Source organism: Furipterus horrens, unplaced genomic scaffold, assembly GCF_987537825.1.
Source record: "Furipterus horrens unplaced genomic scaffold, mFurHor1.1.pri manual_scaffold_2, whole genome shotgun sequence".
NCBI lineage: Eukaryota > Metazoa > Chordata > Mammalia > Chiroptera > Furipteridae > Furipterus > Furipterus horrens.
In genome coordinates, this window is record NW_028327172.1 from 192,611,117 (window position 1) to 192,623,161 (window position 12,045).

The window sequence follows — 12,045 nt, forward strand, 5'->3', positions numbered from 1 at the left end:
CAGCAGCACTGCAAGCGGGAATGGCTTTTGTTGTTGTTGTTAGTGTTTCGTTTTGTTTTTGCCCTGCAAGAGACCTCATGATTCAGGGATCAAAAAATTATAGTAAACAGGACTCTGGATTTAGGGATACGGACTTGCTGTGACATTGTGCTAGGTCAGCTGTAGCTGTTTTGTCCATTAATGAGAGAAATGATATTTTCCTCTCTGCTAGAATGGTAAGAAGAGAATGTCTGTGAAACGTTTGCTAGTTTCCACTATTTTACATTTAAATTATAGAAATGTGTGTTTCATTTTTTTTTCCACCTAGAAACAGTATTCTTCAGGACATGGGTGGGAAGGCAGATTAACGAAACAATGCTTTTAAATCATCTTTGCTTTTGTCTGAGTTCTTAGGGGAGAGCAAATAGGGTAATTGTTAAGAGCCATGGAACATGACTGCTTGAGTTTGAATCCCAGTGGCACCATTTATTAGCAATACGATCTTAAGCAAGCCGCTCAACCTTCCTGTTCCTCATTTTCTGGGTCTGTGAGACAAAGTTTTGAGAATGAAATAATTAATTTTTAAAAAGTGCTTAGAACAGTGTCTGGCGCATGATAAGTGCTCAGTAAATCCCAGCCACTGTTGTTATTTTTGCAACCCCGAATATAAGTAATGTGTCTTGTCTGCTTCAGCCCTTAACCTCCCCCAGCTGATAGAGTGGGTCAGGCTAGAAGGGCGTGGCAAATGGCAGTTCCATTTCCCTGGAGAGGACAAAGTGACATGTCAGGGATAGTTTGCTACTTCCATACTTGCTGCATTTGAACCGATAGAAGGATTTTGGGGGAGTTTGATATTTCATCTCTGGGGAAGAGGAGGAGACACCTCCTGATGGTCTGTGTCCTGGTGGGAGTACAGGTACAGGTGAGAAGGTTTTGCTCCAGAGCTTCTGTTTGTTCACATGGGTTATTGTAGTTCATTCTAGGGGAGGGGAGAGTGGTGTTGCTCTTTTCTTTATTGAATTGGCTCTCCTGTATGTATATAGGTTTAATTATTAAAAATGAAGATTTATTTTTAAGTGATGAGCAGAAGTGATCAATATGCATTATATTTATGGACTCTTTGTTACTTCATGACCGCAGAAATACCCACATTTGAACACTTGCAGGGGAAATACAGATTTTTAAAAATTCATTGACTAAATATTCCCTCATCTTGAAAAAAAAAGTTGCTGTAATCAGAAAACAGATTGATTACCTGCAGAGGAGGGTGGCCGGAATGCAATCTCAGATGTAATTTGTTGACTCTGGTTATTGTTAAAGGGATCTTATCTTTAGTGAGAGTTGGTACTAGATGTGTGTGTGTTAGTTTGTTGGGGCTGCCTTAACAAAATATGGCAGACTTGCTGGCTTAAATAACAGAAATTTATTATCTGTAGTTCTGGAGGCTGGAAGTTCAAGACCAAGGTGGGAGCAGGGTTGGTTTCCTCTGACTCCCTTCTCCTTGACTTGCAGGTAGCTGCCCTCTTGCTTCATCTTCACACGATCTCCCCTGTGCACACACATCCCTGGTGTCCTTCCTCTTCTTATGAGGACACCAGTCCTATTGTAACAGGACTCACCCTAACACTCTCATTTAACTGTAATTAACTCTTTAAAGGCCCTATCTACAAATATAGCCACGTTTTATTGTAGTGGGGTTAGGACTTCAATTTATGAATTTTGAAGGGATACAATTCAGTCCATAACGATAGGTGTTGTTGGAAATTGAGTGAAATTGGGAGGTATTTTCAGGCATAATCCCAAACAGGAATGTGACTAGTGCAGGGGGAGAATTTTTGGGTGGCCACTGGCTTGCAGAGGGACAGCCTATACACGTCACCATGATAGCCTCATCGTCCCCAGGGAGCCAAGACCACATGTGCTGCCAGAATAGACACTCATGGTTTGGAGCTGGTAGTTGGTTGGGAGGGGACATTTAATGAAGAAGCTTCCTCACAAGCCATTTCTGTGATAATTTAGTGTATTGTCAAATTTTGCATGAACCATAAAATGCTAACTAATCACAGACCTTGGTGGAATGGAATTTTTTTCCTAATGTGTTTACATATTTCTGTCACTACAGTCATTTTATCTTCACTGCTTAATTATCTATACTAATGGAGGGGAATATAGTGAGGAAAACACAGGCACTGATTCATTTCCAGCTTCCTGATCTCTATCAGTTGCTTTTACCTTCTAGATTCCAATTCTAGCTCTCTTTCTTGCTAACCATATATCCATAAACAAGCTGCTTAGCCTCATGTTGCTCATCTAGAAAAGGATGGGATTGACCAAGTTATAATATTGGTTTGCAAATGTAGTGTACAAATGACTTAGCATGTTAAAATGTACGTTCCTGCGCCCACCCCATAGAGACCGGGGTCTTAGATGGGTTCAGGAATCTCCGGTTAGGAAGCATCCCTAAGTTAACCCCACATGGGATCCTCCTGTCCCACTTCCAGACCCTGATCTGGATTCTCTCATCGTCATAGAAACCAGTGAGACTGGGAACTGCAGTAGAGTTGAGAAAAAGCCTGAGTTTGAGAAATAGTAAATTTTGGACACTCTTTACTGCTTTTTTTAGTCCTTGCCCCCCGAAGGCACACAATTTACATTTTATTTCACGTCTATGTGCAGATTTAAAGCTATGAGGTCATAAACACAGTCTGCTAGATTGCACAAAATGGAGAAGGATCTCTCCAACATTAGGTCTATAATTTCTACTGTTTTTGATACTGTTCCAAACTGTTCCCTGTCTGGTGTTACAGGTCTTTGAGCTGAATGGTTGTGCCTTTATTAGACACTGGTTGGCTCAGCCATGTCTCCTCGTGGGTCATACATGGACATTCCTTTTCCTTACCGCCACAGTGGAATGGCTCCTGCTCTCTCAGGCAGGGCTGTAGGAGAGCAAATGGATCCAAAATGCATGAAGAAGGAAAAAAAAATTACAAGGGGGCAGAGAGTGCTTTCCAGGAAATTGTGGACTGAAGAAGACCAGGGAACGCCCAGCTGTTGGAGAAATGGGGAAACTGCCCTGATTTTTGCTCCAAAAACTTAAGTGTCCTGTATTAGCTTTCCACTGCTGAGTAGCAAATTACCACAAATGTAGCAGGATAACATCTATAGCTTCTGTTGGTCTGGATGCTGGGTATAGGTTAGCTGGGTCCTCTGCTGAGACTCTTAAAGGTTGAAGTCAAAGAGTCAGCTGAGGCTGGAGTTTCATCTGAAGCAGTGACACCTTCCAAGTCATTGGCTGGTGGCAGAGTTCATTTTCATGCAGTTGTATGATCGATGTTCCCCTTTTCTTGCTAGCTTTGGCCAGAACCACTCTTAGCTGTAGAAGCTGCCCTCGTGAAGGTCCTTGCCATGTGGTCCCCTCCTTTTGCACATGGTGGCTTACTTCTATGTGAGCACCAGCTGCTACTTGTACCCTTTAAGTGTTCACCTGATTAGGTGAGGCTGGTCCAGGATACTGTCCCTTTTGAGTTAACCTGGAATCAACTGATGAGGCACTTGAAATCTGCAGAATCCCTTCGCCTTACAATGTAACATCATCACAGGCATGATTGCCCATCATATTCCTAGGTCTCTTCCCCTACGCACAGGGAGGGAATCATGCAGAGCATGGATATCAGGAGGCAGGAATCTTGGGGCCATCTTATATAAGGCCAGAGGGGAGGGAGCTTGGGGGACTGGGAGAAAAAGGTGAAGAGATTGAGAAGTACATATTGGTAGTTACAAAATAGTCATGGGGATATAATGTACAGCATAGGAAATATAGTCAGTAATATTGTAATAACAGTGTATGGTGCCAGGTGGGTACTGGAAATATCAGGGGAACACTTTGTAAAGTGTATGATTGTCTAACCATTATGCTGTGCACCTGAAAGTACTACAAAATAATATTGAATATAAACAGTAATTTAAAAAAATAAAGGAGTAAGGCCTACTCCATGTCCAAGGATTGTTTATTGTCTGTTGGGCACTAAATCTTGACAGTTGGTTAGAAACTCTATAAAAATGTTAATTTCTAGGGATCTCAAATTAATTATCAATTCTAATCTGCTACTTTTTTTGAGAACTGTTGTTAAGCTGAATAACATAACGGAATTTGCAATCCCAGAGTGCTAGAAATCCTCAGAGCTCATCCCTTGTGCAAATGGGGGACAGTCTCAGTGCAGGCGACTTCTCAAGGTTGTGGAGTGGAGGAAGAGTGGAAGTCTGCTGGCCCTTTCAATCATTTCCTTTTCTATGTGTCTCTTAGGTTATTTTTAAAGATGAGCTCCAAGTACTGTAATTAGTCTGGAGCTCACTGATGCTAATGAACAGTTTCTTTGTTTCCTATAATTGTCTTGTGAATGGGAACATTTTTCTTCTAATGTGTTTACCAATCAGTTACTAAATAAATCAAAATCTTGGATAAAATGAGCTTTTGGTTGTTTATTTGTATTTGTATAATCTTCATAATTTTTATGATATCTCACACAGTCAAGGAATTATAGAGCTGATGGTGGAGATAGGAACTAGAGAATGCTCTTATGATCCAACTGCCTCACAAAAATCCCCTTTTTTGTGTGGTTGACAATTTGACATCCATTAAGTAATTTTCCATGCCCCCCCCTGCCCCATATTCAGTGATACTTGGTAGGTATTTTTTTCCTTTTTTAAAAGATTTTATTTATTTATTTATTTTTTAAATTTAATTCTTTTTTGTATTGTTTCCATTGACATTTAGTCCCCTTATACCATCCCCCCAGCCGTCAATCGGTTTGAATGTAAATATGATTAAATATTTTTACATTTTTTTTTTCTGGAGTAGTATCTTATCCAATTTGTATTCAAGCTTCCTCTGCAGATGACCCATTGCTAAATGACCTCCCAGGTGGACAGACTCACTCTTAGGTTGAACAGTGACTGTTACCGAATAAGAATCTAGGTATTGGCTGAGTACAGAGACTACGGATGTGTCAAGTAAGCATAGAAAGTCCTTAGCCTGCATTCATGACTAAAATAATGTGTGACTGAGCCCAGCCTCAGAGCTAAGTGATAGGCTATTTGCCAACTTGGACATGTGTGTGGACTAAATTCCCAAGGTGGAAAAAACAATCTGGCCATAGGCCTTCTCTTTCGTCTTCTTATATCTCAGCGCTTGGTTACAGGTACAAAAGAGGACATCTTTTACAGTCACCTGAAAACTGCTCACCCATTTCACTACTTCTGCCATTCCTGACATCACCACATCACACCCTCCTGGGCTCTGGAGCCTGGGGTTTGTGTTTTACACTTTACCTTATATGAAACTCATTTGTCCGTTTGTTAAATCTCCATTAGAACAAAGGTTCTTTAAGGTCAGGGACAGTGTCTCCAATCTTTCTGGCGACCATCTTTGTATCTGTCACTTACTGTAGCAATTCCTCGTTTCTGGGCCTCAGACCTCTGGGAACAAGGAGATACATCAAAGTCTGCGTATCTGTGTACGTACCCTGTGTTTTATATGTGTGTGATTTTTTCAAAAGTATTTAGATCTTTATAGATGAAAAAAACACATATTTCTTTAAAATCTCACTTGCTCACTTGATTATCATTTAGGTCTTTTTTCAATCGGTATTTACTAAGAATACAATAAAAGATGCTCTCGTGCTCCCATGTTGAAAGCCACTGCCCATCCGCATCTTGCAAGGAGCTTTGCGTTTTGAGATATTTAGGATATTTCCATATGTGAAGTGTCTGGCCCCATGTTTCTTCAATGAGATATGCAAAGAAAGCCAACAGGGTATTATGCTGCTTCTTTGTAGCACTAATACCCATTTCTGTTTGTTAATTATTTGAATGAATAGCTGAGTAATGTTCACCTCCACCCTGAGACTGGAAACTCCTGACCCTCAGGATGGTGTCTGTCTATGACCGGCTGCCTAACAGAATATGTTAGTGGTTGAAGACTCTGTGATCACAGCTGAGGTGTGTTTTTATGAAACACTCTTTAATCTGTGGATACTTCTTTTTCTACTTTTTAGAAATTGGGAATTCCTATAGTAACTGATATGAGTCCCAAAGGTTTCTTGTCTCTGAACCAAAGGATTAAGAAGACTACCTTACCAAATTTTACTGTTAAAGCAAAATGTCTGCCACCTGGTGACAGATTAGGAATTAGCATCTTGCATAAAAACAGTTATGTAGATCAAAGGAATAGAATAGGGGGCCCAGAGATGAATCCTCGCTTCTCTGGTCGGTTAATCTACAACAAAGGAGGCTGGAGCATACAGTCCGGGAGAGACAGTCTCTTCAATAGGCGGTATTTGGAAAACTGGACACATACCTGTTAAAAAAGAATTAGACCACTTTCTACACCACATACAAAAATAAACTTAAAATACATTAAAGACTTCAATGTAAGACCTGAAATGGTAAAACCCCTAGAAGAAAACACAGACAATAAACTCCGTGACATTGCTCTTAGCAATTGATTTTTGGATGTCTCTTTGGACAAAGGCCAACAAAAGAAAAAAAACACAAATGGAACTACATCAAACTAAAACTTTTTTGCATAGTGAAGGAAACCACCAACAAAATAAAAAGACGACCTACTGAATGGGAAAAGCTATTCACAAAAACATCTGATAAGGGTTAATATCCAAAATATATAAGAAACTCACATAACTTAACACCAGCAAAACCAAACATCCGATTAAAAAGTGGGCAGAGGACCTGAATAGTCATTTCTCCAAAGAGGAAATACAGACGCCCAACAAACATATGAAAAGATGCTTAACATCACTAATTATCAGGCAAATGGAAATCAAATCATCAATAAATTAACACATAACAAGTATTGGCAAGGATGTGGAAAAAAGGGAACCCTCGTATATTGTTGGTGGGATTGTAAATTAGTGCAGCCTCTATGGGAAACAGTATGGAATTCCCTTAATTAAAAATAGAGCTGCCATACAATCTAGCAATTCTGTTCTGGGTATTTACTGGAAGAAAACAGAAATGCTAATTCAAAAAAATAATGCACCCCTATATTTATTGCAGCATTACTAGTAATAGCCAAGGTAGGGAAGCAACCCAGATGTCCCTCGATAGATGAACAAAGGTGTTTACAGAACAGCCTTGCTCTAAGAAACCACCCAGAGACCACTAAGGAAGCAGGCAATGGGTTTATTGAGGGAACAAAGTGGGAATGGGGTGGAGGGGAGAGGCAACTCCCTGACTGACTCGAGGACCGCAGGAGCAGGGGAATGGGAGAATGGAGACTCCCGGTCCTTCTCATGGGTCCAGAAGAGTCTCCTGTCCCGACTTCTGCAGGCGTGGTTTTTAAACTTGCCAACCACGCATTCCAGCAAATGTGAGTTTGCCCTGTTAGCATATTAAGTAGTTTGCTTGCATCTTGTTATTGTTGTTCTGACCAGGTTGACTAACACATCCTGTTGTTGTCTGACCAGGTTTGCATCCTGGCTACCTCTATATTCTGACAGGTGTAAATGGAATATTATTCAACAACAAGAAAGAATGAAATCGACAACATGGAATCAAAATGAAATGAGTCAGAGAAAGACAAATACCAGATGATTTCACTCATATGTGGAATCTAAAAAAACAAAACAAATGATTAAATAAAGCAAAACAACAGACCCGTAGATATAGAGAACAAGCTGATGGTTGCCAAGAAGTAGGTGGGTAAAGGGATGAAAATTCAAAAAATAAAGTTTATGAAAATAATACAAGGTTAGCTCAGTCCTCCTTGGCCAGCCCCCCCCCCCACATACTCCCCCCCTAACCCCAAAAGAACTTGCATCTTGGCTGATTCTCATACTGAGTGAGTCTCACTGATTTTACTATTTAGTTACAGTACATTATTATACATTTTACATAAAATTAAAGTAAACACCATTCTGGGTTTGTCCCTGACTTGTTACTATGAAACTGGGATCTTTGCATTTGTATTTAACATTGTTGTTTTTTCCCAGATCTAAAAAATAATTTGGAATTAATGTTTAATTGTAGTATATTTTCTATATAGTTTTAGCTGTGTAGCACTGAATTTTATAGAAGAAAGAAATAACTTTTCTTTGAAAGAAAAATAGCCTTAAACATTATTTGTCTCCTATGAGTGTATATAAACCTTGCTACTAATGATAGTTTTCTTAATAATTTTGGGTAAAAGGAGGTATAAAAATTCATTTCTAAAAAGTCTTTGCATAACTTAAATTTACTGGTTTGGATTAAATGAGAAGGAAGGATTCCTGAGATTCCCTAGAATTAGAGTAAATCCAAGTTTTGGGTTAAAAAATAAGTAGCAAATGGGTTTCTCTGTTTTGTGAAGAATAAGATTTATCTGGAGGAAAGTAGTTTTTTTTTCTTCCTTGCTGAATTCAAATCCCTTACTTATGTGAAAGCTGTTTACGTGCACTCTAGGGAGGGCCTGAAGACATCCCAGCCTCCTTTCTAGGCCAACCATAGATTATGATTATATGGGATATAATGTACAGTGCCTGGCATAGTGAGGAGTCATAAATATTAGAAGATGAAGATATTTATTAACAACATGTAGCATGTACCCAGGTATTGGACAAGATGCTAAAGATTCCACCGTTATATCCATTTGCTCCATTTATAGCCTCAAAGAGCTGAAATTCTGTTGCAGGAGTCAGATAGTAATTAAACATATAATTAGACAAAATTAGTTGTGATCACTGCTCGACACAGAGAACCACCCTGGTGTAGGGAGTAGGAGCAGAATTAGATCAGTGATAAGAAGCTGAAACAAGGGCAAAAGCCTTTTGGAAAGGCCAAAAATAGATGCCTCATTTTCCCTGTACCAAAACGTTTTCACTTCAGTTACTGAAGAAACTCCAGGCCCTCTCTCCAAGACTTTTACTTTAATTTAGACACAATTCTAACACGACTGCATTGTAGATAAGAAATTAGATTTAGTGGGTGAAAAGGGAGATGGGAAATGGAAAGAAGGATCTGGAGAAAAGGAACTGAGTGAGTCAAGCTTTCCAATATTAACTTAGCATTTGGACAGCGTGGGAGGGCAAGGGACCCAGACCACATTTTAAGTGTTCAAAAAATATTCAGTTAGCAATGATGTATGTAAGGAGTTGAAGTGTCTCATTGTAAAAGTTGGTATGTGGAGTAATGGCCTTGAATCACCAAAAAGAGGTAAAATCATGCTTGGGCACTTTAATAAAGCAGAGACATGAGCAATGAGCACAGGCCCTCTGCTTTAGGTTTTGGCCCCACGAGAATGGGAGTTCCGTGAAGGCAGTGCCCATATCTCATTCATATCTGTATCATCAGAACTTCTCTTAGTCCAGCCCAAAGCAGTGGGCTGTTCAATAGATGTCTTCTGATTGTGTTAGATTAGAGAGGGTTAGTGCTCTCGACAAATCTTCATGGAGATATCAGATGTGTGTAAAACTAGATGTACAGGCAAAGTGTAAATTCAGCATCCCTGCTTATAGTTCTGTAACAGAGAAGAAATGGTTCAGCAGCTTCTGTTCTTTTATTGTGTCTCTGTTGACGTGCTATTCTTAACTATAGTAAAACCACAAACCTCTTTTTAATAATGCTGTCTGCCATTCATTTACCAATTTTGAGGGACTGTGTCGTCGTCGGCAGCTGTCCGTCTCGAGAGACGATGGTGTAGCTTCTTAAGAGTCTATCTGCACTGCCGAGAATGGCTGTGCAGTCCGACTCGGGAGTGACACGGTATCTGTCTCCTCCCGTGTTGAATCGACATCTTGCGATGACGCTGGAGTGTCCTCTCCAGTGAAGCTGAAGCTACAGAGCCTGGGCAGGGTGATATGGAGGGTCTGCTGTTGCCCATGCAGCAGACCCCCCCTCTCTTCGCAGCTGAAGGGTCCAAGGGAAAGACGGAGTCAATACAGCTTGGCTTCAGGTGCGCCGCAGGAGTTGCCGGTGTTGACTACAACGTCAAACCGCCTTAGGGACTCTGGCTCCGGATTTTCTGTCGGGGTTTACTCCCTTAGCCTTTCCCCTGAAGAGGTATGCCGCAAGGCAGCGGAGGTTTTTTGGAGTCAGAGTTTTCCTTCTCTGATGTGCCCTGACTGGAAGATCGAACCAGCGACACTTAGCTCGCAGGCCGACGCTCAATCCACTGAGCCAAACCAGCCAAGGGCCGAGGGACTGTGTAAGCACACATTTATTACTATGTGTGCTTGGCCTTGGCGAGATCCTGTGGGGGCAGATTGGTAAAGAGTTCTCTGGATGTAGAAGATATCTCTACATTCATTAACTATTGTTAATGGGTTGAATTATGTCCTCCTCAAAGATATATTGAGGTCCTAACCCCTGGTACCTGTGAGTGGGACCTTATTTAAGAATAAAGCCATTGCACATGTGAGCAAGTTAAGATGAGGTCATATTGGAGTAAGGTGGGCTCTAATCCAATATGACTGGTGTCCTTATAAGAAGGGGGAAATTCGGGCACAGACACACAGGGAGAACGCCGTGTGAAGGTGGAGGCAGAGACTTGGATGATGCTGCTACAAACCAAGGAGTGCCTGGGGCTACTAGAGGCTGGGAAAGACTAGGAGAGACCCTCCCCTAGAGGCTTGGAGGGAGCATGGCCCTACCAAGGCTTGATTCTGGATGTCTAGCCTCCAGAACTGTAAGAGAACACTTCTGTTGTCATAAGCCATTCAGTCTGTGGTACTTTGTTATGGCAGCCCGAGGAATGGGATACAACTATGGTACATTTCTGTATGAATCTGAGTTCTGGAAGGAAAGGGATATCACTCCAGCAGGGGGACTGAGGGGGGTTTAAAGAAAGCACTGTTTACAGAGGTTTGGGCAAGATTAAGAACCTCCAAGGGAGGGTTCTCCCACCGCCCCCATCGCGGGTCCGAGCAGTTTGGGCGGCGGGAGAAGCGGGAGCCGGCAGGCGGTCCAGGTTGGCAAAGGTTCTCGGCGCGCCGCGGCCCTGAGGCACCAGGCACGCGCCCATCCCGCCGCCACGATGCCCAAGAGGAAGGTCAGCTCCGGCGAGGGAGCGGCGAAGGAGGAGCCCAAGAGGAGGTCGGCGAGGTTGTCAGCGAAACCTGCTCCTGCGAAGGTGGAAGCCAAGCCGAAGAAGGCGGCGGACAAGGATAAATCTGCAGACAAAAAAGTGCAAACAAAAGGGAAAAGGGGAGCAAAGGGAAAACAGACTGAAGTGGCTAACCAGGAACCTAAAGAAGATCTACCTGCGGAAAACGGAGAAACTAAAAATGAGGAGAGTCCAGCCTCGGATGAAGCAGGAGAAAAAGAAGCCAAGTCTGATTAATATCATATATCATGTCTTATCAGTGGTCCCTGTTTCCCTTCTTGTACAATCCAGAGGAATATTTTTATCAACTATTTTGTAAATGCAAGTTTTTTAGTAGCTCTAGAAACATTTTTAAGAAGGAGGGAATTCCACCTCATCCCATTTTTTTAAGTGTAAATGCTTTTTTTTAAGAGGTGAAATCATTTGCTGGTTGTTTATTTTTTGGTACAACCAGAAAATAGTGGGATATTGAATATGGGAGGCTTTGATTGTCTTGGGTGTCAGCTTAACATTCCATAGATGAGGGGTAGTTTTTATATCCTATAATACAAGGCATACTAAATGGCAGTTTGGAGTCAGTTGTGCATTTACTATGTCTTGAACATTTTAAATTCTCATGTTTTTGGTAGAATTGTTTTCTAAAGAAAACCACTCCTGGATCTTGGCTCTCCCTGTCAGAATTTTGTGCACTCTGTAACATCTTTGTTGTGGTAGTCCAGTTTTCCTAGTAACTTTGTTCATGTGCTGTGAACGATTGAAAATTCGATTATGTGGTATATTAAATTGTGAATTAATCGGAAAAAAAAAAAAAAAAAAAAAAGAACCTCCAAGGGATGGGGAAGCATTCTGGGCTTGGTGGCAGGCTTCCGTTGGCACCCTCAGGCCTGAAGAGCCAAGTGAAGGGAAGGTTCATGGGACCCATGAAGAGCTATATTCACAGCTGTGAGTGTAGGAGCGGGGCCTGATTATAGCCT

The 12,045-nt window shown here is 41.4% G+C and overlaps 1 protein-coding gene and 1 pseudogene across 6 annotated transcripts in view; both read left to right on the forward strand.

The window, feature by feature from the left end:
- Nucleotides 1–12,045, forward strand: part of APBB2 (amyloid beta precursor protein binding family B member 2) — a 328,286-nt gene that overhangs the window by 181,973 nt on the left and 134,268 nt on the right. The gene's annotated exons all lie outside the window — the stretch shown is intronic.
- On the forward strand, nucleotides 10,868–11,864 carry LOC150020200 (non-histone chromosomal protein HMG-14 pseudogene; annotated as a pseudogene).